The 24,162-nt window shown below is 41.1% G+C and overlaps 1 protein-coding gene across 1 annotated transcript in view; it reads left to right on the top strand.

Moving 5' to 3' along the window:
* The first annotated feature begins 6,017 nt into the window (after window positions 1-6,017).
* Window positions 6,018-24,162, top strand: part of LOC113989358 (Kv channel-interacting protein 1) — a 350,034-nt gene continuing 331,889 nt past the window's right edge. Inside the window, exon 1 of the mRNA XM_039386657.1 lies at window positions 6,018-6,164. The gene's annotated coding sequence lies outside the window, so the exon portion shown is untranslated. The remainder of the gene's footprint in view (window positions 6,165-24,162) is intronic.

The following is a 24,162-nucleotide window of genomic DNA, read 5'->3' as shown; positions in this document are numbered from 1 at the left end:
ATGTGAACTACAAAGCTGCTGGGGGCTTTGGTAGGAAATGTGTTTATCTGAAGCTTTTGGAACTCTAATCCCCCAATATCTGCTTTTCCATGTCACACTGAGGGCCAGAGAGAGCTCAGCCAACAAGAGGCACTTCCAAAACTCCCATTTGTGCACATCTCCCACTGCTGTAATTCAACTGCAGTGATGTTGTCAAGGGTATTTCATATTGCTCCACTCATCCTAAAACTGCAGGTGTGTCCAGCCTCAGCTCTTATTCCCCAACTCATTGGAGGTTGTACTTCCAAGTATGCACAGTGCTAGTATCACCCAGGAGACACAAATATTGGGGACTGAATTCAGAAAGAAGGTTTAAAGCTGTGCAAGCTGGCAGGGTCTGTCTGTTGCAGGGAGCCACCTCTCTTGTTGCAATGCAGCGAACGTGGAGGTTGTCACAAATGCTGTGAAAACCTTCTGATGCATAGTCTGCCAAAACCCTAACCCTTACCAGGCTGTCCTAACAGTGCTGTGCTTTCACGTGCCAGTTCAAATAATCAGCAGCTCTCTGTAAATTTTTGCAAGTGTTTATGGAAAGCTGCTGGTACAAGATAACAGGGCAGGAGGGGGTGTTGGTGGAGATAACTGCTTGTGATTCTGCAGGAATATCTTTTCCACAATGTCAAATTCAGTCAGCAAGCAGTATTTCCACTCTCACTATACCCTGCCCTAGGTAAATAGGTTGACTGTACCTTTTTGTTACAGCAGCATTTGCCGAATTTCCTACTCAGTAAATAACCAGGTAACACCAGGCTTTCTTATCCAAAAAGAGCTCTGCAAAAGCAAGCACAATAGAGTTGGTCTCTAACTTTTATGCAGTAGGCTTATTTCCAAAGGGGACTCTGGCTTGTAGTCTCATTTCATAGGTGTAGAAGCTGAGAGACAAAACTGTCACATGAAAAGGACAGAGGAGTTTGCCCGACTCCTAGAGAGGGGAGATTTTCTCGACCCTTAGTGATTTATATGTCTGTCAGTGCCCCAGGGGAGCCTAATCCCTTATGTCTGACCAGTCTGTTGTCATCTCATAAGGGGGACCCTTCACCAAACATATTCACTGGATTGGAGGGCAATTTGACTTCTCTTTACGGAGGGCCTGAGCCAACAGTGTGGAGACCCCTCGCGGGCCTTCCCAATGTCTTGTCTGCTGCTGACAACTGCCAGCACCGGTAAAGGACTCACTCTAACAGTTTACGGAATACCACTCTATTGATACAAACTGTGGCAGGTTAATAAGGTTCAAGGTTGTCGGTGATGGTGTCTGACTGCAAAAATGTGTTTAAAGAAATCTGTTGTACTACATAGCAAACATAAACACAAGCTCTAATCCTAATAACAGCATTTAGCACACAAAGAATATGTTTCTTACCCAATAGGGATCCCTAAAGGGTGGGGAAGACAGGTTCAGCCTGTCGATTGATCCCAGCAGTTTTGGTGGAGTCTTCCTCCAACTTCCCCCTGTTCCTAACTTACTTTAGGTTAGGTGGTGCTTGAGTGACTTCAGTCATAAATATTTAATAGGGTAGTTGTCCTTGGCATCTATCTCCCTTGGTGAGCAGATACTGTACGGTCCTTGAACTACAAAGTGTCACCATGTTCCCCTCCCTGAAGGGATGTCTATGGAGGGAGGCTTCAGTGTCTCCGTGCTACTCCCCCTCTGTCCCATCCCCTGTAGCAGGTGCTTATCATTGTTTTGGGAACCTTCGTGGGGCACATTGACCACGTTCCATCAGGGAAGCAGCAGCTGCATTCTACCCTGTAATTCTTAGTCTCCTCTAATTTTTAACCCTATCCCTAAGAAGAAAAGAAAAAAAGCCCGTGGCCAGAAAGTGTATCTTCAGCAAAGCTGGGTGTAAATCTCTAATGAAAAGTCCCAGATCTTGCAACCAGGCTTAAGAGTATCTAATCCCTTTGTTCGACTTGCGGGGTTTGGGTGGGCAAGAGAACAGCATGCTGCACTGTGGTGTATTTGTTATAATGAATATTATGTATTATAGTAATGTTTCATTACATTCAAGGACTGATTTTTAAGATTTTGAGCTTGCAATAGAACATATCATTCAGAAAATTCTGCCTGCTTCTCCTCTTATCTAATCTGCCTGCAGCAATGGGTTAAGTGAGCATGGGTGATTATCTACATAGGTTTTGTTTATTATTTTTCCCCATTAACTGCTTTTCTTCCCTTTCTGTTTTCAATAATGAAATTTGAATGAAAAGTAATAGAATTAAGAAGCCCTCCCATGGTCAGATACAGCAATCCTTTGAGGCTGTTATTAGGTTATGCTTTACGCTTAAGCAAAAGAGTTGTATCAGTGCCCATGGTGTGCCACATCTTTGAATTCATTTTCAGACTTGGCAGCATGGAGCTCAGATTTGCCCTTTTGGAGCAAGGCCACCAACCTTCTTTTACAGGCAGTGAATGAAATGCTGGATATATAAGTTTATAATTTACTCGGTAGTGCTGTCTTAAGGGTCTTTAAAACAATCGAGTCATGTACAGTGTGGCCTGTGAATTTTGGGAACTTAGTTTCCTACTAAAAAACTAGAGCAGCCTTGGAAGTAGCAGTTGTTGGAAGCGGCATACTCTGGTATCATTTATCTACACAGAATTGCTCTTTCCTTCCTGGTGCTAGAACTGCCTGTCTGAAGAGCTCTTGCTTAAGCCTGAATGATATTCTTCAGAGTCTTTCAGAGAAGCTATTATTTGCTTGGTATCTAAAAAAAAGTTACAGACATCCCTGCTGAAGTTCAATAGATCTCCCTCAGCTGTTTCTGGTCTTTGTAGCTGTGGCTTTTGGGCATCTCAATTTTTAACAAGCTCATCTGTGTGCAAGTGTTGTGACAAAAAGAAATGCTGTTATTTCTGAATAACAGGTGGAAAATTAAAATTAAATATTGCAGGAACACAGGGTTTGTGTTCCTGAGGGGGGCAACTTGGTGCTCCCGAGTTGTGGGGTCTTTGTCCCCCAGGAAATTCTCTGTTTCTGTGGCTATAATTCTTCTGTTAAGGCTCCAAAGCATCTCTTTTTCAGATCTTTTCCTGTTAGGTTAACTCTGTTTATGGCACACTGACCTACTGTGTGAAGTCAATCTGTGTTTGTTACAGAGCATTAGACCCTAGATCTGCTGATACTCTTTCTCAGGATTCATACACCCATAATTCTCCTTCTTTTATTCCCTATCAAAATAAAATAAACTGAAATCAACAAAGGGTACTTCTGTTTTGACTGAGGACCATCAGCTTTAGGAACAAGCGGGTGTAATGCATAATAGCTACAGCAATTCAAATATCACTTAGTGACTGTTCTGCATAGATAAACCTGAGACTGGAACTTACAGAAACCCTCGCCTATTTTTGCAGAAGTCTTGCAGTTACATAATTTGCTTCTAATAAGTATGCAAGCTCTAAAAAGTTTTTTCTTGGCCACATGCGCTGCCCTGCTGGGTTAGTCCAGATGCCCTTTAAACTCGGTAGCCGTTTTGGGTGGTGTGGATATCATGTGCCATGGAAAGTCTGTCACAGCATGGCAAGCATATCCAGGCACTTCCCTAAGTAAACTCCTAATCTAGAGATCACTGATCTAGAAGTTTATAAAATTCTAGAAGTAAGACTTTTAATAAGACTTCATGCATTGCTTTTATGTTCCAGAGGTTTTTTTGGTCACTTTTTGACACATTATGAATTTATAACTTGCCAACAGCTGTGGGAAGGATTTTCCCAGCTTAATTATGTATTACTCACTGAAATACCTTCCCTGTGTTTAATCTCCTGTCTCAATAGGTTTATTTGGTGGGTTAGTCTAGTTGCAAATATTTTTTTGGGTAACTTTTGTAGTCTGAGGCTTTCTTGTGAGAGACTCAGCATTGTGGCCTGGGGTTATGACTAAAAAGGATATACAGAAGGGACATGTCTCTCTTGGAGGGCAGTTGGACTGAGATGTCTGTAAAACAGTCATTGCAGGCTTTTTGAGCGGTTTGAAAGCAGAGAAGTGATGAATACTTCTGTGTGGAGAGGGTTTAGGAAGATCAGTAGATGAGCAAGTGTGATTTTTGTGAAAGGATTTCTAGGTTGAATGTGTTTCCCTCATGTCCTTAGCGTTCAGAAAGATTTGGTGCCATCTCCTTTTGCCCTGACCCATGTAAAGGTGTGGCTTCACAAGAGCTACTAGAGAAACAGACTATTAATAACATGATTTTTTTTGTTGCAGAAGAGCTCCAGGACTGGGACTATGACTGCCCTTTTCAGCTAAATAGCTCCTCGCTTGCTCTATGAGCGCACACACATACACTGCTGCAGGGGACGGTGTAGGATCTGACTCTCTCAGCTAATCCCCATTTCCTGTCCTTAGCCTAGGAGTCGTGAATTTCTCAGAGAGGTTCGTAAAGCAGAAAACAGTGCTCTCTGCTGTCTGCATGCTGTATGCCATCCTGATGGAAAGAAGAGAGTGCCTGAGGGGTTAGGAGAGACCCTTCAGTACAAGCTGAGGTACCCTGGAAGAGGAAATGCTTCAGCAGAAGCCCTGGCTTGTGCTCTGTAGGGCACATGCTGAGCTGTAGACTCAGATTTTAGGCTGTTGATTACAATAGAGCAACTATATTCAGCCTTCTAGAAAATGGATATTTACGTCAGATCACTTTGCAATTTTAACAGGGAACAGAACATGGCATGAGGAAAGGGTAATAAAAGACTGAACATAATTTAGAAATCATTTGTATATAGCATAAATTATAAATTAATACAAACAAGAACAAAAGCTTGAATGTATTTTAGTATTTCAGTACAGACACACTTTAAACTATGCAAGTCAATGCACTTTGAATCAAAGTGTCAGAGCCGTGGGGACCCTGGAGTCTCCCTGCTGCCCTCTCACCCTATGCAGCAGCCAGCAACTGGGATGGGCCAAGGGTGACTCACCAGAGAAAGCAGCGGTGGCACACCGTGGGTGAGGAGGATATGGTGTCCAAAGGCTTCCCTGGGGCTGGTGGCTGTGCTGGCTGCAGTGCCACCCAGCCAGGCACTTCGTGGTTTCCTACAGTAGAGGGTAGTGTTACACGTGTCTGCTCTGTTGGAAACAGAGACTGCTTCAAAATGAAGGCTCTGTTCAGCCTGCTTGCTTCAAGCTGATACAGAGTTGTTAAATATTTATAGCAGATGTATCTTTGCTGCTTTACTGAAAATATTCTTCTCTGTGAAGGAAATACACAACCCATTAGCTCTTTAACTCTATACCATGCTGCTGATATTTAGCTTGCAAAGCTCTCCAGGCTGAGAGCACTCCTGTGTCACCTGTAATGGCTTCCTCTGCTAGCATTTTGTCTTACTGCTTCATTCTTGGTAGAATTTTATTTTTTCTAATGTCATACCTTTTACAGAAATGCATTTCCTCTGATGACACTGCCTCCCGTGTGCATGAGATCGGATTAGTAGCAAAACCTAACTAAAGATAACCGTGTAATTACTGTTCCCAGTTGCTCAGCACCCCTGATGGGCGATTCTGGGATCTCCACCCTGGCAGGGAGCTGTGGGCAGGAGTCTCCCGTCCTGCACAGCCTCTGGGCAGCACCGCACACACCAAGGCCAGCTGATGCTGCCGTGCCACAGGTGAGGTGTTATTTGACCTGGCAGAGGAGCCCATGTGGGTAGTTGGTTTTTGAGGGAACAGCAATGGCTCCCAGCCAGCTGAAGGCTGAAGTCCTTGAGCCAAGTTGTGTGCTGTGCCCCTTGGACCTCCTGTGTGCCTCCAGCACCAGCCGTGTCCTCACTGGGCTAACAGAGAAACATGGCATTGTCATGGCAGGAAAAAATAGTAAAACTGAAAGCCAGCTGTTTTAAAGTAATGTAAAGGGAAAGTCAAACCAGCTTCATAGGTAACTTTGAGATATGTAGCTTTGTATGTTAAAATTTCCTTGACTTTTAAGGATCTCACTTATATTTGAAAGATGGATCTGTTGTGTTCTGTCTGTCTCCTGTGATTTTGAGCAGATGCTGCAACATGGCCTGTGCTGATGGACATGCAGACAAGAAGCATGCTGTACTGGGGAAAAACTAGACCTTCTTTTTCCCCCTTCTGGCCTCTGAATATCACATAGTGGCAGTACTTCGGGAACAGCTGGCCTCAAAGATCTTAAAGGTATTTTCCAACCAAAATTATTCTATGATGCTATGAAAGATGATAGACTTTGAGCTCTTGATCTGATTGAGTGTGGCAAACCATTGTTTGGCAATTATTTGCCCTGATTTTATTTTATTTTGAACTTCCTAAGTCATCCCTAATTGTAATTTCTCTGTGTCTGATAGCGTGCTTGGAAGCAATACTGTCTGAGGGTTGAGGGAAGAGAAGAGTTTGTACAAACCCACCAGTGATTTCTGTGGGATGTTTTAATGCCATAAGGCAGGCATTTGATAGGAAAGGGTGAAATATAAACTGAGAGGAGAGTGTCCCCTATTCCTCTCATCTACAGGTTACTTCAAAGTTGTGTGAGCAACTCATGTACATTGCCCAGTTCAGAGATAGTACCGATTTTTCTATTCAGAAATCAGGTATCTAATTAGAAGTTTCAGGGGTTGTCTTTCAGGTAAAAAAAAAACCCAAAATATCTGTTGGCAATTTCACAGTACTTCACCAAGTTTTCACACAGCAAACACTTGTAGTGCTGAAGATTCTGTAGCTGTTTTGGGTTTTCCTCTTCATATAAGTTGAAAGAGTGAGATTTTCAAATTGTATGTCAAAGAGCAGGACTAAGGAAATGCTCATATATGTTTTCATTTGTTTGCACCATTATTTAGCATACAAGATTTAAAAGGTATTTCAATTCTTCCTTTTCTCCTCACATTGTCAGTTTTGAAATTGTAACATCACTTTTAAAACAATTTTTTTGCATGTAGTCTTGCATATTTTCTTATATATATTCTTGCTTACCCCTCTCTTTTGTTCCATGCCTTTTTTTTAGATTTTGATTTTTTTATTCAAAATTTTGCTACTTGTTGGAACTAACTTGATACCAGCTTTGGTAAGAATCATATTCTGAGCATTTTCTTTAAATGTATTGTCTATCAATTGTAATTATACAAGTGCATATTTTCATGTCAGCATTTTCATGCCGACATGATTATTTATTTCACTTTTAAAAGCTGAATTTCAAACATTGTGCTGTTCAAAGACGAAGAGAAATTAAAATGATTAAAAAACAAAACTAAAATGCAGACTAACTTGTAAACCCTGTTTAAGACATTTCTGCTTTACTAGAGACCTGCTTGGACTCTACATACATGCATTCAGGTCAGCCTGTGACACAGAATTAAGATGCAGATTGGTTTATACGATGTGTGTGGTTAAACAGCATCTGGGCTGAAAGTGGCTTCTCCCTGGTGAGTTGTTGTACATCTCTGCCCTGCTGTGTGGTCCCATTTCCACTTCACCATAATGATGGCTTCATGCTAAAATACAGTTGCTGGTTCTGGGGCCAGTTCTTTCCTGCCCTGGCCCTAAAATCCAGTATTCTTCCTTCTCTGATTTATTTTTCAGCTCCCACTTGTTCTCACGTGAATATACAAATTTTCAAATATAGCCCTATGTCATCCCCATCAGCAGATGCACACAGCACTTTTATTATACATGTGGATACAGGCAAACATAGCTACACTGCAGTAGTTATTAAAATGAGTTGCACAAAAATGAGACCTTTTTACACAGAATGATTTGCAGCTTGTTCCTAGAGAGATGTGAATTGTGTCTGTCTGCAGCTGCTCATCAGGCCCCCATTGGAGCTCTGGGGAGGAGAGAGCAGTGTGCTGGGGTGACTGTGCTGCAGTACTGCTTTGACCTGCCACTTCAAGCCTGCTCCTGTTGCCCTCACTTCAGTTTGTGATAGTGAGAGATATACTTTACTGAATTTTGCAGGATTAAGTTTCATTCTTGCCTAACTTCTGAGGATCTGCAGATCTCTCAAATGCCAGGATCAAGACTCCTTTATATGAAGTTTCTATTAAAAAGCTTTCCAGTTTTCTTTTAGGCACTCTGGAACCCTGGAGGTATTGTATCTCAGGGTCTGATTTGGTCCAAGACTATATCCAGAGGCATTGTTGACTTTGGCTATACATTTTCTCCCACTCTCCGTAAACATGACCATACATGCACACTTGCATTTCTCTTTGCCCCTAAAGACCAGTGAGACGTTTTGCCTTGTTTCAACTTGAAGCCTGTTAGCTTTTAATGCTCTTGCATTGAGCATTAGGTGGGAACTCTTTCTGCAGTTATTTTTATTTCGGTGTTTATTTGTTTATCTGTTCCATTTGTATTTGCCATAAACATATCTACTTGATCAAACTATAGAATCATAGAATAGTTTGGTTTGGGAGGGACCTTAAAGATTATCTCGTTCCAACCCCTCTACTCTGGGCCCCACCCAACCTGGCCTTGAACACTGTCAGGAATGAGAGATCCAAAACTTCTGTAGGCAGCCTGTGCCAGTGCATCACTACCTTCACAGGGAAGAATTTCTTCCTAACATCTAATCTAAACCTACTCTATTCTAGTTTGAAGCCAGTATCTCCCTTGTCCTATCCTACAGTTCCTGATGAAGAGGCTCTGGCTTCCCTGTAGACCTCCTTCAGATACTGGAAGGCTTCTCTGAGGTCTCCACTCAATCTCTTCTCCAGGCTGAACAGCCTCAACTTGCTCAGCCTGTCTTTGTAGAGGAGATGCTCCTCCTGTCAACTCTGTGGCCCTCCTCTGGGCTTGTTTCAACAGTTCCACGTCCTTCTTATGTTGGGGGCATCAGAACTGTGCTCAGTGCTCCAGGTGGGGTCTCACAAGAACAGAGTAGAGGGGCAGAATCCCATCCCTTGATCCCTTGCCTACATTCCTTTGGATTCAGCCCAGGATTCCAGTGGCTTTCTGGGCTGCAAGTGCTCATTGCTGGCTCATGGTGAGTTTTTCATCAACCATCACCTCCAAGTCTGTCTCCACAGGGCTGCTCTCCATCACTTCTCCTCCCAACCTGAAGATGTGCCCGGGATTGCCCCAGTCCTGGTGTAGGACCTTGCACTTTGCCTTGTTGAACTTCATGAGGTTTGCGTTTGCCCACATCTCCAACCTGTCAAGATCCCTTTGGATATCATCCCTTTCCTCGACTGCACCACACAGCTTGGTGTTGCTGAGAGTGTATACAATCCCCCTGTCCATGGTGTCACAAAGATTGGAACAGTATCGTCTGCAACACCGACCCCTGAGGGACACCACTTGTCTCCATGTGGACAGTGAGCCGTTGACCATAACTCTTTGATTGATCAGGTATTTTAACATGAAGCCCCATTGTACCTCAGTAGACGTTCTTTGTTTAATGGATGACATTTTTCTCACTACTGCAGCAACAGAACGGTGCTGATGGTGCAGGAGCTCTGAGGTCCTAGAAACGAGATGAGAAATTAACACAAAGACAGATGACACAGCAATATATGGTCTGGTTTGTTGGGGCTTTGTTTTTGTTTTCTGAAGTTGGAGATATTCCTGACCATGCAAATAATACCTGTCTGTACCAGTCATATAATCTTTCATAGCTAAATGTTTATTTTCCTAAAGCAAATACTACAGACAGCCTTGTAGTGTTGAAGTTCTACCATGGGGAGTAGCTGAACCTGCTCTGGATAAACCCCAGATCCTCAGGCAGTGAGCTGCTCCATTACAGCTGAAGACAGTGGGAGCCCCTGGCCCTGCAGTCAAGTGTAGGCATCCGGGGGAGTATTGCAACCACAATCTCTCTGTGTGTTTCTAGAGTGTAAAAAATTGTCTGAATAACAAGTTCTGCAGAAAATTGCTGGTGGAAAATCTTCAAGGTTCCCTTTTGTCAGAACAGCAGGGAGAAGATTGTCCTACTTGTACAAGAAAGCAGCAATGTGCCTAACTGGATTCAGATTTCTGTTGATTTGTGCCTGTGCTTTGCTCCTTGGATGATTTGCTCATTGCTTTCTGCACTTGTTTTATTTTTCACTCACTTTTGCACAGTTTGGGCATCATGCAAAAGAGGATTTTCTCAACTGAAAAGTGAGAAAGCAGAATTCTCATTTGCAAAGTTTGGAGCAAAGTTGATAATGATTGCCAGGAGGGGTCAAAAAGCTGAGGCTAAACAACCTGGCTGCACAGAGGAGGTCCTAGAAAAACATGCTTCTGTGTCCCATCCACAGAGATGTCCCTGCCTGCTTCCCTAGATGACTTTTGTCTGCCTCTAATTGCACTTGTCTGTGGTCTGGCATGTAGCTGCCCAGCAGGGCATTTTTTCTAATTCATTTATCACTTTTGCACTTCATGAATACCTAATTTCTTCCATTTGGCTCCAGTGGTTATCCTCTACCGTTCTGCTATAATGAAGAAGGATGCAAGTATTACAAGTACTAGAGTTGTGTTCCTTTCATCATGAAGGCATAAACATATGAAATCAAGGATGGTAAGGAGGGTAGTTGTGTCATCATCTACACATCCTTTCCACAGCCTCCTTCAGTGTTGCGCTTCTTGATATTCAGGTTTTCTCTTTCTTTGTGCGAGGTTCTGCTTGTGGTTCTGTTTGACCAGGATACTGATGAAATTCAGAATCTGTGTTAATAATTGGGTTCATTGAAATTCATTAACTTTTCAACTGAACCTCAGAGTAATTTCCATGTATTTTTGCTGACTTTTATATCAGCTCAGCAAGGCTCTTTTTGTCTTGCAGAACTCATTAATTTCAGTGGAATTTTGTTTTGAAGTTTTGTGTTAATGCGCACCCATAATAGAAAACAGAGAGCACAAAGTCAATACCAATTAAAACCACTAGAAGCTTCTTTCTGCATAAGTGTGCATGGTGATGTCCTTTGGCAGGCTGTGTCCTGGCAACTAGGAGAAATGTCAGTTCTTGCTGTAGTAAGACAGCACGTGTTTGAAAGGGTCACACTGATATCCTCTTTGTGTAAATTAAATTATTCATATCCAAGTTTCTGACTTGTGTTAATTTTGGTCCTTATATTTCTAATATTCCCAGTATTCATAACAAGCCTAGCTGCTTCCCACTGTGGCTTGTATTTGACTCAGTCTTTCAGAAGGTACTGTCCTTACTCTATATTTTTTTATTTAATGAGTTTATGAGTTTTTTAATTCAGATTACAACAAGATTTTCAAGCTGAGCCATGAACACTGATATGTAATTCAAAGAGTTCTGTCAAGTAATGTTGTATTATGTTTGCTGAGAGTACTGAGACATCATCTCAGCTCTTGTTTTCCCAGACTGCTGACAGCTGTCCCCCTGGCTGTCCCTGTGCACCTCTGTGCTGCTCTCCTCTGCATCTGCTACTGGTGGGCTCCATTTTTCTTAATGGTTATTTCTGTAGCTTTGGTACAGCGTTTTTGAAATGCTGGAAATTATTTGGGGCTCTACTTTTGTTATATCTTTTGTAAGACTTCTTTTGCATTTGTTTTGCATTTTGACCTGTGAAATCCCTTCTGAATTCTTGCACTTATGACTTTCTGATTTTCAGTTTCCCCTCAAAGTGGTGAGACTCTAATCTAGTTTCACCTTACTTTCACTGTATAATTTCCATTCAACAGAGTAGAGGAGGTAGAAACAGCCTTGTCTGTAGACCTGCATTTGATAGTAGTCTCTTCTTTGAGCACTGTCTTATATGAAAAGCTGCCAAATTAACATGGTTTTGTTTTGCCTCATTAATTTAAGGGCAGTCAGAAATGCTTCAGTGGGTTCTCCTTCTTTCTGCAGGAGTCTAATATTCCTATCTCTCAACAAGGGTATTTTGGATTGCAATACTCTTAAGACTTGCAAGCCCGAGGTTAATAGCTTAGCCTCTCCTCCGCGTTTACTCAAGTGATATTTAGGAGATCGATATCTTCAGGGCTTCAGGACAACATGAAAAAGAAATCACTATTTTCTGTGTGTCTCCATTGTGCTCCAGTCCGTGCCCGTCTTTGTGTCAACTCTTTTATATGGGTCCAAACCATGGGTCATTTACTGCCACCACCTGCGACTCCTAGAACGCTTCCATCAATGCTGCCTCCGTACAATCCTAAGCATCCACTGATCAGATTATGTGACCAATACATCTGTTCCAGAACAGGCAGCAGTTGTGAGTATTGAGGCCATGTTGCTGAGAACACAGCTGTGCTGGGCAGGACACATCTCAAGGATGAAGGACCACGGCCTCCCTAAGATGATGCTCTATGGTGAACTTGCCACCGGCTGCCGCAAGAGAGGAGCCCCAAAGAGAAGATACAAGGACTCCCTGAAAAAATATCTCAGCCTTGGCCACACTGATCTTCATTGCTGGTCTACCCTGGCCTCCAATCGGGAGGTCTGGAGACACACCATCTATAATGCTGCTGCTTCCTTTGAGAACGCACACAGGATCACTCTTGAGGAGAAAAGACAACACAGAAAGAATTGTGTCTTGTCAATACCTCCTAAAGAGTCTTTCTGCTGTGCCTTTTGCAACTGGACTTGTCTATCTCGCATTGGTCTCTTCAGCCACCAGCGCGCCTGTAGCAAATGTGGGTAGAGTCCTTCCCAAATCTTCGTTTGCGAAGCCCAGCCATGAAGATCTTCAGGGTTTCAGGACAACATGAAAAAGAAATCACTATTTTCTATGTGTCTCCATTGTGCTCAAGTCCATCTCCTTCTTTGTGGATAACAGGGCCCTTTTTAAATGTTCCTGGATTTTGAAAATTCACCAGTGATTGTTACTTATTTAGGAGCTTTAATTGTGTTACCATTTTATTCAAACTCAACTGTTTGGGTTTTTTCCCCCTGCCTTTAACTTTCACTTTTCAAAGTTTTGTTGGGAGTTCTCATCTTTTCTTAATGCAATCAGAGTCTGTTCCAGTTTCAGACAGTAACAGAGGTGGAAGGTGATGCCTCCATGCATGGAGGTGTCTGTGTTCCCAGGATATCATATTATTTTAACTAGATCTAGTAATTGTAAGCATATCAGTCATGCATAATTTAGTTGTCACATGTCAAGACAGATGTGTATGAAGTCAATGTTAGAAGTGAACTAAAAGGCTCTTACCAGTGCTGCTTCCTTAGCAGAAGGGTGTCACTCCTTTGAAAAGAAGGGAGTTTTTATTTGCCACAAAGCTCATAACTTATTTTTGAGGTGAAGCTGGAAGGCTAGAGACTGAAAGTTATTCTGAAGGACTATAGTCTTCCCAAATTTAGTCAGGTGATAGTTCCTCGAGGCTGCAAATGCTGGCTGACACTTTCTGTTCACCAGGGAAATACTATTTGCTTCAGAATTCAACTTAGAAAAGAAAATCATATTTCTCTTCTCTGTAAAGTTGAAATGCTTTTCTGTCTCTCTGTGTGCGTATGCCTTAGGAAGCTGCTTTCTCGTAGGGAAGACCTGCCTTTCTCTGTCCAGGAGAACCGGTTATTTCTGTCCTGCTCCTCCAAATCCTGATACTCTGTGGATGCCTGCCCTCATCCTGCTCTGCCCTTCACTAGCACTGCTGGTCCAGGACATCCTTGTTCACACCCCAGGTAGCTCTCGAGGGCTCACTGCCAATTGCACAGCCTACAGAGTAGTTTGAGCCTCAACCTTTCCCACTGGGAAGAACATGGTCCAGGTGATCCTTATGGAGTACTGCATCCTTAGCAGTCCAGCAGGGTTTTGGCGACACAGCAGGAGCTGTCTTCTCTACTCTGAATATTGCAGCAATGTGCAAGAGCTGAGGTGTCATTCCTCTTCTTAGTCAACGAAGAACAGTGTCCTCATGACTGATGTCTCTTTGGTTTGGAGATTATAGCCATATCCTGAAAACAGGTAATGTGAAATACTAGCAATAGTTAAGGTTAAAATGTTCTATCATTTATTTTTCCTGCTTTATCTTCTGATGCTTCTTGAATATGTTGAGCAATATCCCAAAAATTAATTATGAAAAAGCAATTTGTTAAGCATTAAGAGAAGTGAAGGTTACAGCAATGAGCAATAGGGTTATTACTGAGGTTGACCCTGAAGCAGCAGCCATGCATTCTCCGTATGGGACTGTTTGGGAACTATGCTGAGTCCATCTCCTACTTGATGATGACTCTTGGGAGTCATTACATTTAGCAGGTATAAAACTAGACTAAATATTAACATTAAGTATGGATGGATATGAGATTTTTCAGCTTGCTGAAAACCCACCTACATGTGTGAAAACAGCGAGCTATAAACATATTTGTTACAATTACAGTCTCTTGGTGGATGTAAGCAAGAGACAAAATTGCCAGTCAATAAGCATGTAACATCACAGAGTTTTTACTGCTGTGTGAGTCAGCAGTTGTCCTTAAGTTCAACCTGTCACGTTTGCTACACGGGGCTGTTGTTTGAGGTGCTCTTTATTCAAAGGAATGTCCTTCAGCATGGAAGCCCCTTTCACAGATGTTAGAAACCAGCTGGGGCATACTTGTGCTCATGTTCAAACTAGGCCAGATCTAACTTCAGTTAAATTTAATGGAGAGGTCAATCTAATTCATGGGAAGTTCCATGAAACTCTACAGCCTAAATATATATATATTTTTTGGGGGTGAGAACTTCTCTTCCTACTCCTGATGTGCAAAAAAACCCAGGAAAATAATCTACCAGCTCCTCTGTGGCCTCTATTGAATGTAAAGCAGTGTATATAACTGTGACAGAAATAAGAAGATATTCTCAGTTCAGAGATGAAAAAAAAAAAAACAACAAACATCTGAGAAGAATCTGACAGCAGAAACACACATGGAAGCTGCAGATTGGATGGTTTTGTTGAATCAAACTTCTCTGTCTTTAATAATTCCTGATTATTTTTAACAGCTATTTTCATAAATAGTACTTTCCCCCCCGACACAGATATGACTTTTCTGCAGAAAATTATAGAACATTGACTTTCTGACAGTTCAGTCTTCTGCCCTATTTTACACTTATGTGTTCTCCATGTTTAGCTGTTAGTTACCTTTACTAAGACTGTTTTAAAGGTTTAATATAAATCTTATTATTTGCCATTTCATCTGTGAAATAGATGCCTCATTCTTCCTGTGGAATGTACAGAAGATATAGATGCCAAAGTGATTTCTCACTTTCAGTTGTAGTTAGATCTAAAGCCAGATTCATTTGTAATGGTGTCTTGCTGGAATTTCCATGGAAATGGCTTCTCTGGAGTTAACCTCCAGGGAGGTTCTGAGATATGGATAAACATTCAATCCAAGCCTGTTTGGATCTGCATTTTTATTATACTCACTAATGTGGTTTATCAAGATGGAGACACATTTTGTGGGACAGAAGAACAGCTGAGACTGCCAGCATTATTTATTCATTGTTCATAGCAGTACAAAGCTGTTGACAAACTGTCAGTGATGTCCAGTCTCCATAAGGAACTTGCCAGAAAATGTCCTGTTTGGAAGTGCTTGAATAGCTCACTAAGCTATCTGGTGTGTAAGAACACATAAACACAGGAATTAATTAACTGTAACTAACCTCTACTGAGCACATACAAGATGAAATTTTTTTTTTTTTGAATGTTTATAACTTGGATGAAAACAACCTGGTTGCAAATTTTTTATTCCTTTTAACGGAGCACAGAGCTGCGAGGATGCCTGAGTAGATGTACAGAGTTCTTAACGCTGTTGATGCAGTCTGCCCTGCCTTAGGCCACACTGCAGCCTGCATGGTTTTTCTTAGAGGTTACCAAGAAAATAATCTGTATGAGGACAGGTGTCTCCTAGCCTGGTCATTTGCACCTCAAATTTCATAATATTTTTAATTTTTAAGGGAAATGTTGAGAATACTTCTTTACCTGCCTGTTGTTATTACATATTAGTAATGCAGGAAGGACTAAAGCCTTCACTATTGAAATCTGTTGTATGCATAACATTTTGTGATTATATTTCATACTGAGACACTGGCTGACTTAAAAATAAGCAAATGTTTCAATGCGTAGCAACATTTGCATCTCTCCTTCCAAGATTTCAGCTTTTCATTTACATTGACATCTTACAGCATTTCAACAGCACAGCACCTATCTTCAGAAATATCACAGTGTACAGTGTGGTGCCTCAGTGTAGCCAGGTGTTCCGTAGTAAAACCAAGATAGACTTTCTCAAAAGAGTAGGGCATGACAGCACTAAAATACAAATATTGTAAATTGTTTTCTTCTAGTGAACTCCCTCTTTCCTTTTAGATGTGTGCCAGGAAAGAGACTGGGTGTTGTAAATCTCAGCAAAGTCCTGAGCAAAATGTGAAGGCAAAATTCCCTTTGGCTTTGAAATCTTCAGTAATTAAGAGCAAAAGGACTATAACAATCTTATTTCTTGCTTTTCTATTGTAAATTGCTTGCGTAGCCTTGCTTTTCTTTCAGCTTTGATGTTGGAAATAAACTCTCACCTTTGATTAGAAACAAAGGTGGTGTTGCAAACTGACAGGAAAGCATTTGCAGAAGATACTTTCTAATTGCAATTTACACAAAACTGTCATCAAAGAAATACCTTGGATTTTCAAGAAGCTTGTTTCTAATGACAACCTAAGATTTGCTGTCTTTCCTGCCTGAAATTATGGTAGGGTTTATGTTTGTAGTCATGTAGCTTTTGGGCAGTTCTTCTACCCTGAGGTTGGGTTATATGTGCTGCTGCTGCCGGCTCTTATGTGCTGGGCTCTCTTTGGACCTGTTCTATAGGGAGTTTCATCATTCATTGTGGTGGAGTGAGAAAAGCTGTCAAGCTCAACCCTGAACAAGTTGGAGCTGATTTCTGCCCTCCAGAACATCAGGTCCTGACTTCAGTTATTGATCAGTTCATGTCCATTTTTTATTAGCTTCGCCAGTTCTCGAAGGTAATAGACTGATTGATTTGAACTTGAAAGTGAGACAGCTAGGAAAGGCAATATCCTGCTGGATTATTTTGACTGGTTTTACCCCAGGCTGGAAGACTTTAAAGGACTTATATTTAGAGAGAGGGTTTACATACATGACAACCAAGCCTGCCTGAATGTGTTCCTTGCAACAGTTTAATTCATTCAAAATTAAAGCAGTGATGAACCAGATGATTTTTTCAGTGATCTGACTATTAATGGTAGATTTTTATTGTATTGAAAATGTCTGTTGGTGACTAATGATAGATCTTTGTTTTTATTTTGTTCTGACAGAAATGGGAAATCTTTCTTCTGGAATGATCTCTTTTTGGAATGATCAGTCACTGAGGTAATTCTGTAGTTGGCAGTGATCTTCTGTCTTCTATGATACGCAGCATAAACTTTCATTGTGGCCAGAGTGAGGTCTATATCTGAGACAATACAGTACAAACCATTCCTGGCTTGTGTTGAGGAGCCTGAGAATGGGCTTTTGTCTGTGTTGTGGAGCATATTTACCTGTTGGATGTTCTCTGCAGCTTTCATCCTCCTTGAGGTCATGACATCTCTTCTTGTATTCTGCTTATTACTTGCAAAAGTCTTCTGTTTCCTCTTACTAACACAGACCTCATCATTGTAAAGAAGAGAGACAGCAGCATAAAAGGCTCTGGTGAACAGTGAAGACAATTCTGGAGATGCTTCTAGATCATATCTTTTCTCCTTTTGTAGTCCAGGGGCTCTCGGCAGCTCACAATACTATTTGTATGCTAAAGTATTCATTACACTGGGCATATTTAGCAAACTCAAATCCAAAGTCTTCCAAAATTCTTTGCTTGAGATAAATAGTCTTAGTCCCCTTAATAAGCAGGAAAAGTGTTATTTTTATTGCTGAGGCCTCTGCTTGCAGCAAGTAAAAATGGAGCTTGAGAACTGAAGAATTTTGCTGCAGTGGTATGCAGCAGGCATTTGTATGGTATCATTTTAAGTCAGGTGCCCACAGAATGAGCGGGCACTCTGCAGTTTCACTAGCAGAGCTATTTACTCTGCAATAATTTATTTTTGCCTCCTGAGTGAAACACACCAAAGCCGGAGACTTATTGGGATTTTTCAGTGAATAGAGCTTGATGTTAAGGAAAGCAGCTCTTGCAAACCTGGGTGATAGGTCTTCTCAAAGGTTTTGAACAAAATCAAATAATATATTATTGAAAATAATATGAAGTACTCAGAGAACAGCCCAATGAAGATGCTGGGGAGGCACAGCAGCACAGGCTTCCTATACTTTTGCAAATGTTTTTAACACAAAATTGCTGGTCCTCTCTTACATATGGGGAAAATGGATATGTCCAAGGTCTTATTTCAGACCTTCTCTTGCCTTCTTAATATTTTTTAGGTACTTTAATATAATCTTGAGCTATGGCAATTGTGGTGCGTGGAGGGAAAAGCTGTAGTGTCTCAGTGCTGCCATAGATAACTGTAGGTTTCAAGTGCAGATATTCCTTTTTGCATATTGTATAGCATGTAATAACTTTGACTTTTGTTGAGAGAAAATATTATTCCATGTTCAAATGTTTGGTTACTCTCTTTCTTTGTGCAGCTTCACAGTCTAAACTTTCCTACCTTGGAATCAAATTTCCCCAGGGTTCCCATTCTGTGTTGCAGCATTCCTTGTGTGGGTGTTAGACCTGTTAGAGCAATTTTAAGTATAACCTGCTCTTAGCAGTATTTGGGGCTTAAACGACAAATTGGTAATTTTAAATAATAACTTTGAAATCTAGGTGGAATTACAGAAATCACAGTGAAGTGGCTTGATCCTGCTCTTACATTATTTGTATTTAGGTCGCTAAAGCATATGTGTGAGACCACAGAACTCAAGGGGGTTTTAAACATATTCAGTGGTTTACAGGCTTTCTGTGTGTCTGCACAGGCACCTCTGTGCACAAAGTCTTGCACATGAGAAGCTGCTGCTGCAAAAATTCACACTAAATCAGGTTGTTAATGTGAATACGTAGTCTTCCTTTCATTTACATGGCTGGGGAAAAATAGGCATGTTATCACAAAAGTTATCCTACAAAGAACAGTTCCTCTTTTTGCAGGTCCTCTTATGATCAAATCAGTTTTGAAAACTACTTTGTGTATTAAATATTTTCACTGGTGTTTCAGACTGAGAAGCCAATGAGTTGTTGTAGTTTTATACTTATTTTATATATATATATACACTTATATATATAAACTTATATGTATATAAATATAACAACTATTATATATTATATATAACTTTATATATATTGTATTTAATTATATAATAATATAATATATAATATAATAATGTATTATATATATAATAGTTATAGGTTTATACTTCATCTTGTTATCATGTATAAATATATGTATATATACTCTCTCTCTATATAGCTCTATCTATCTATAATAATATATATTCTATATTACATCAGATATAGGATATCTACCTTTTGTAATGTAAGGACACTTCAGGATAATCCTATCTGCCTGACTGGATACTCATGCATGTAAAAAGAGCTACTTTTTTGTTTGAATCCTCATTTTGGTATCTTAATATCAGATTTAGTATTGCATTTGAAAACAGATTTATGTGATTATACTCTCAAAATGGATTCTTATATATATAGAAGTCTGCTGGTCATCTAAGTGAGCAGGTAGTATTAAAATCATTGCTGACATGTGAGCTATTCTGAATGCTTGTTCCCTGAGAAATAAAGATGGGCAGTTACTGGCTGGTTCCATGAAAGAATTTTTCTTCCAGTCAAGTCAGTCTCAGCACCAACATGGTCAGGATCTGGGGCAGCATCGCCACAGGGCAAAACACCATTTCGTAACTCCCTTACGCATAAGCAGACATCAGGGTCAATGTAGGAATTTAGTATTAGCATTCAGTTTAAGTACAGTTGTCTGAATTCTGGTAAGGATTCTTTTTAATGTGGTAGGCTTTGTAAGATCCTCTTGTTTTTAAAGTTAGTTGCATTATAAAATATTTATTCTTGATGTCTCTTGACTTGCCTAGAGATATGTAATTTGCCTTTTAGTATGCCAATTTTCTGGGAATAGAAAAATGTAATTTATATGCAGAAACAGCATTTGTGTGCTCTGATCACATGGAATGACATCTGTTTACTCAGTTTTTATGTGCAAGTTACTTTTGGGGATGTGAACTGGAAACCCAAAATATGAAAATGGACTGGTTGAAATTGGAGATGATTATCTCAAAGTAAGAACAGGTACATACCAGTTTGAATAATTTGATCTTTTGAGGTGGTTGAGAGAGTCTGCTATGTAGCATTTGCTTGTGCTCTAGAACCAGGCTCTTGCCTCTCAAACCTTTGACAGGCTGGATGGATTGTGCTGAATCAGCTCAGTCCCTCTTTTGAGTGATTTGCTTTAGGATGGGCCAGGGGACTGGATCTCTGCTCACTCCTGAAAGTCCCTGGGATACTAGATCCCTTAGAATTGCTGAAAAACTGTCTCTAAAGGCTTAGAGAAAGTCTTTGGAAGGGTGTGGCAGAAGCTGGCCTTTTATCTTGGGACCTCATGAGAATAAGAGTTGTGGGACATACTCTGAACCACAAAGGTTCACAAGGAAGATCAGAGCTATCAGGCAGGAATGTGTCCTTCAAGAGAAAGCGCAGTTTCTGAGGTACAACACAGGAGAATTTCATTACTGTTCTCATTACAAGAAAATAAAACCCTATACAAGTGTTTCCTTTCATACAAATACTAAGCAATTACTTTCAAGCTGACTCTTCAGACAATACCAAGGCCCTTCAGCCACGTGTGTCTGGCTGTTCCTGTGGCAGGTCTGTGTCCAGGGCTTGGATTCCTCTCGCTATGGAGTATATCGTTAGCCATGATCAAGTCTTAAATGGGAATAAAAATACCCTGCTGTAATTCCAGTCTCATCTCATGATTCTTTCCGAACAGCACCTTTGGTCTTACTCCAGTGGGAAAGATTGCTTTTGAGCACCATGTAGCATCATGTGCAGAAAAGAATATGTAGTTCTTCAGTGCCATTTCTTCTTCCTCTGAGAATGCAGAGAGCTTTGGTGTCTGCAAACATACTCTCTATTTTTACAGTAACTTACCATGATTTTTTATTTTTGTTTTATTTTTCAGAAAGTGTAGGGACCTGTATGCTTTCTGTTCTTTATCGGTGTAATTTTTGTGAAGAAATTGCAAATACAATTTATTTTTTTGGGAGAATCCATGAATCCAAAATGAAACACCATTAAAGGAAAGAGGGTAATTAAGGAATTGCGATTCATTTGGTGTACATTATTACAGTAAAAGCTTTGTTTTTGTTGTTCCTTGCAGATGAAGTCACTGAACTATGATTATGTTTCAGAAAATGAAAGGGGACAAAAATAAAAAGGCAGTGCAACAAATCAGTAGATTTGTCTTGAGGGACAGGATTATTACTGACTGACTATGTTTTATATCACAAATGTTCCAAAAGTCTGACAATTTAAATTTTACATCCATGAAGACAAAACTCTTCAGTGGTATCAAAATCTTTATTTCACTGCTGCTGTTATATTCTCTTTGAAGTTTGAAATTAACAAGAAAAAAAGTGAAATTGGCTTTTAATGATGTTTCTAAATGTAAAACTGTTGAAATACCATTTTTTTAAAAAAAAGTCATCTGGGTGTTTAAAATTTTTTTACTGTAACGTTACTGGTGTTCATATACAATATTACAGAACTGATATGGCCGTACTCTATGTCCATTGTGACACTGCATGGTGGTGTTATGTGCTCAGGTTTGAAGCAGAATGGATAATTAATTAGTACAGACCACTTACAAACAGTAGTTAGGGAAAGACCTCCCTAACCCATATTTTCTGCTGGTGAAAGGCTGTGCTGGGGTATCTTGTACCTTGAGTACTGTGTTCAGCTTTGGACCCCTCACTTTAAAAAAGACTTTGAGGGGCTGAAGTGTGTCCAGCAAAGGACAACAAGGCTCCTGAAGGATCTAGAAAATATATCTTATGAGGAACATCTGGAGCAGCTGGGTTTGTTTAATCTAGAGACGAGGAGGCTCAGAGTGACCTCATTGCTCTCTACAGCTACCAGAAAGGAGGATGTAGTGAGGTGTGGGTCGGACTCTTCTGCCATGCCTTCAGTGAGAGGACTAGATAAATGGCTTTAAGATGAGAAAGAGGAAATTCAGATTAGATATTAGAAAAAAAAATTTCACTGTGAGGGTGGTCAGGCGTTGGAAGAGGTTGCCTGGGAAGGTGGTGGAGTCACCATCCCTGGAGGTGTTCAAGAGGCATCTGGATCTGGTACTCGGTGATGTGGTTTAGGGGTTACAGTGGTAGTGAAGGGTGGATGGTTGGACTAGATGATCTTGAAGGTCTCTTCCAACATAGATGGTTCTATGTTTCTATGATTCTATAAGTGGTGAGCCACACAGTAAGTGTGAGGCATCCTCCTGAAGTGATGGTGCCTGGAGGCATTCAGTATGCAGTAACTGGGATTTGGCTGGGAAGGCACCTGATATCTAGGCATGACTTCCCCATTTGTCAGGGCTGGAGCCATGTATTATTTTTCTTTCTGCCCAGTTAGTGTTAGCCATGATCATCTTAAATGGGAATAAAACCTCTTATTTCTGTAAATAAATACATTCCTATAAAATATTACTGTCTGCCATAATGATGCTAAGTGCTTGTCTTGCTCAGGATGAGTTTATGGGCAGCCTACAATCTGCATGTGAACACCAAGTCCATGTTCTCTGAACCAAAGCAGGGAGTGCTGCTGCCACATACACTGCACAAAACTGGCACAGCTTGGAATAAAGTGCCTGTAGGGGCTGAGAGGGCTGACCTTGCAGAATTTCCATCATAATACTTGTATCTGTCTATATACAGGCTGGGGACAGAGTGGCTGGAGAGCAGCCAGGCAGAAAGAGACTTGGGGGTACTGACTGACGGGAGGCTGAACATGAGCCAGCAGTGTGCCCAGGTGGCCAAGAAGGCCAATGGCATCCTGGCCTGCATCAGGAACAGTGTGGCCAGCAGGAGCAGGGAAGTGATCCTTCCCCTGTACTCTGCATTGGTGAGGCCACACCTTGAGTATTGTGTTCAGCTCTGGACCCCTCAGTTCAGGAAGGACATTGAGGTGCTGGAGCGGGTCCAGAGAAGAGCAACGAGGCTGGTGAAGGGACTTGAGCACAAGTCCTATGAGGAGAGGCTGAGGGAGCTGGGGTTGTTTAGTCTGGAGAAGAAAAGGCTTAGAGGCGACCTCATCACTCTCTTCAACTACCTGAAGGGAGGTTATAGCCAGGCGGGGGTTGGTCTCTTCTCCCGGGCAACCAACAATAGGACAAGGGGACATGGGCTCAAGCTCTGCCAGGGGAGGTTTAGGTTAGATGTTAGGAAGAAATTCTTTACAGAGGGTTATCAGGCATTGGAACGGCCTACCCAGAGAGGTGGTGGATTCACCATCCCTGGAGGTTTTTAAAAAGAGATTGGACGTGGCCCTTAGTGCCATGATATAGGAATTGGAGTTGGATCAGGGGTTGGACTTGATGATCTTGGAGGTCTTTTCCAACCTAATCTATTCTATGATTCTATGATTCTATAATATTATATATGAATTAATCTATCTGCATAACATCATATAGGTAGATAGGGAAAAAAACTTTTGTGATGTTTTCTGCTTTGTTTAGTGTGTCTTTATTCTGCATGCGTCTTATTGAAGAGTATTCCTATGTGCGCATGTAGGGTTGGCCTCATCATTTCACTGTAAGAGATTTGAAAGTGAGGTTGTCTTTTCTGATGGCAAGGTTGGAAAACATCTTGGAGGTACTTCTGTTTCCTTTGAGCAGGTTCATAAAGTACAGAGAAAAGGGGTGTGTGATGGTGGGATAGAAAAGGGTCGTTGGCAACTCACCATCACCTGGAGCTCACTGCAATGGTGTGCAGTGCTCAGTCATCCTGGGAGAACTGCTGCTTTCCTGGGAAGTATGACAGAATGGATTACTCGGACTCCTAACTTGATGGACAGAAATGAGTTTATTCCCCCATGACTCAGGGTTTTTATATCATTCACTTTTAGCTGGGAGTGGTTAAGCAAATTAAGACAGAACATAGATGCAAGTCACACATCCATCACTCTCTCAGGCCAGCCTATCACACAGACACCACACATGCATGCCTTGGAGTTTCAAGTTACCCCTTATACACGCCCACATGGTAAAAATGCAAACAGGATAGCTGAGCTCGTTTCTGGGCAGTAAATCACAGCCTGGAGAAAACAACACAA

This window comes from Pipra filicauda, unplaced genomic scaffold (assembly GCF_003945595.2).
Source record: "Pipra filicauda isolate LSUMZ 115617 unplaced genomic scaffold, ASM394559v2 scaffold498_size1627759_pilon, whole genome shotgun sequence".
Taxonomy (NCBI): Eukaryota; Metazoa; Chordata; class Aves; order Passeriformes; family Pipridae; genus Pipra; species Pipra filicauda.
This window is presented reverse-complemented; position numbering and strand designations above follow the sequence as displayed.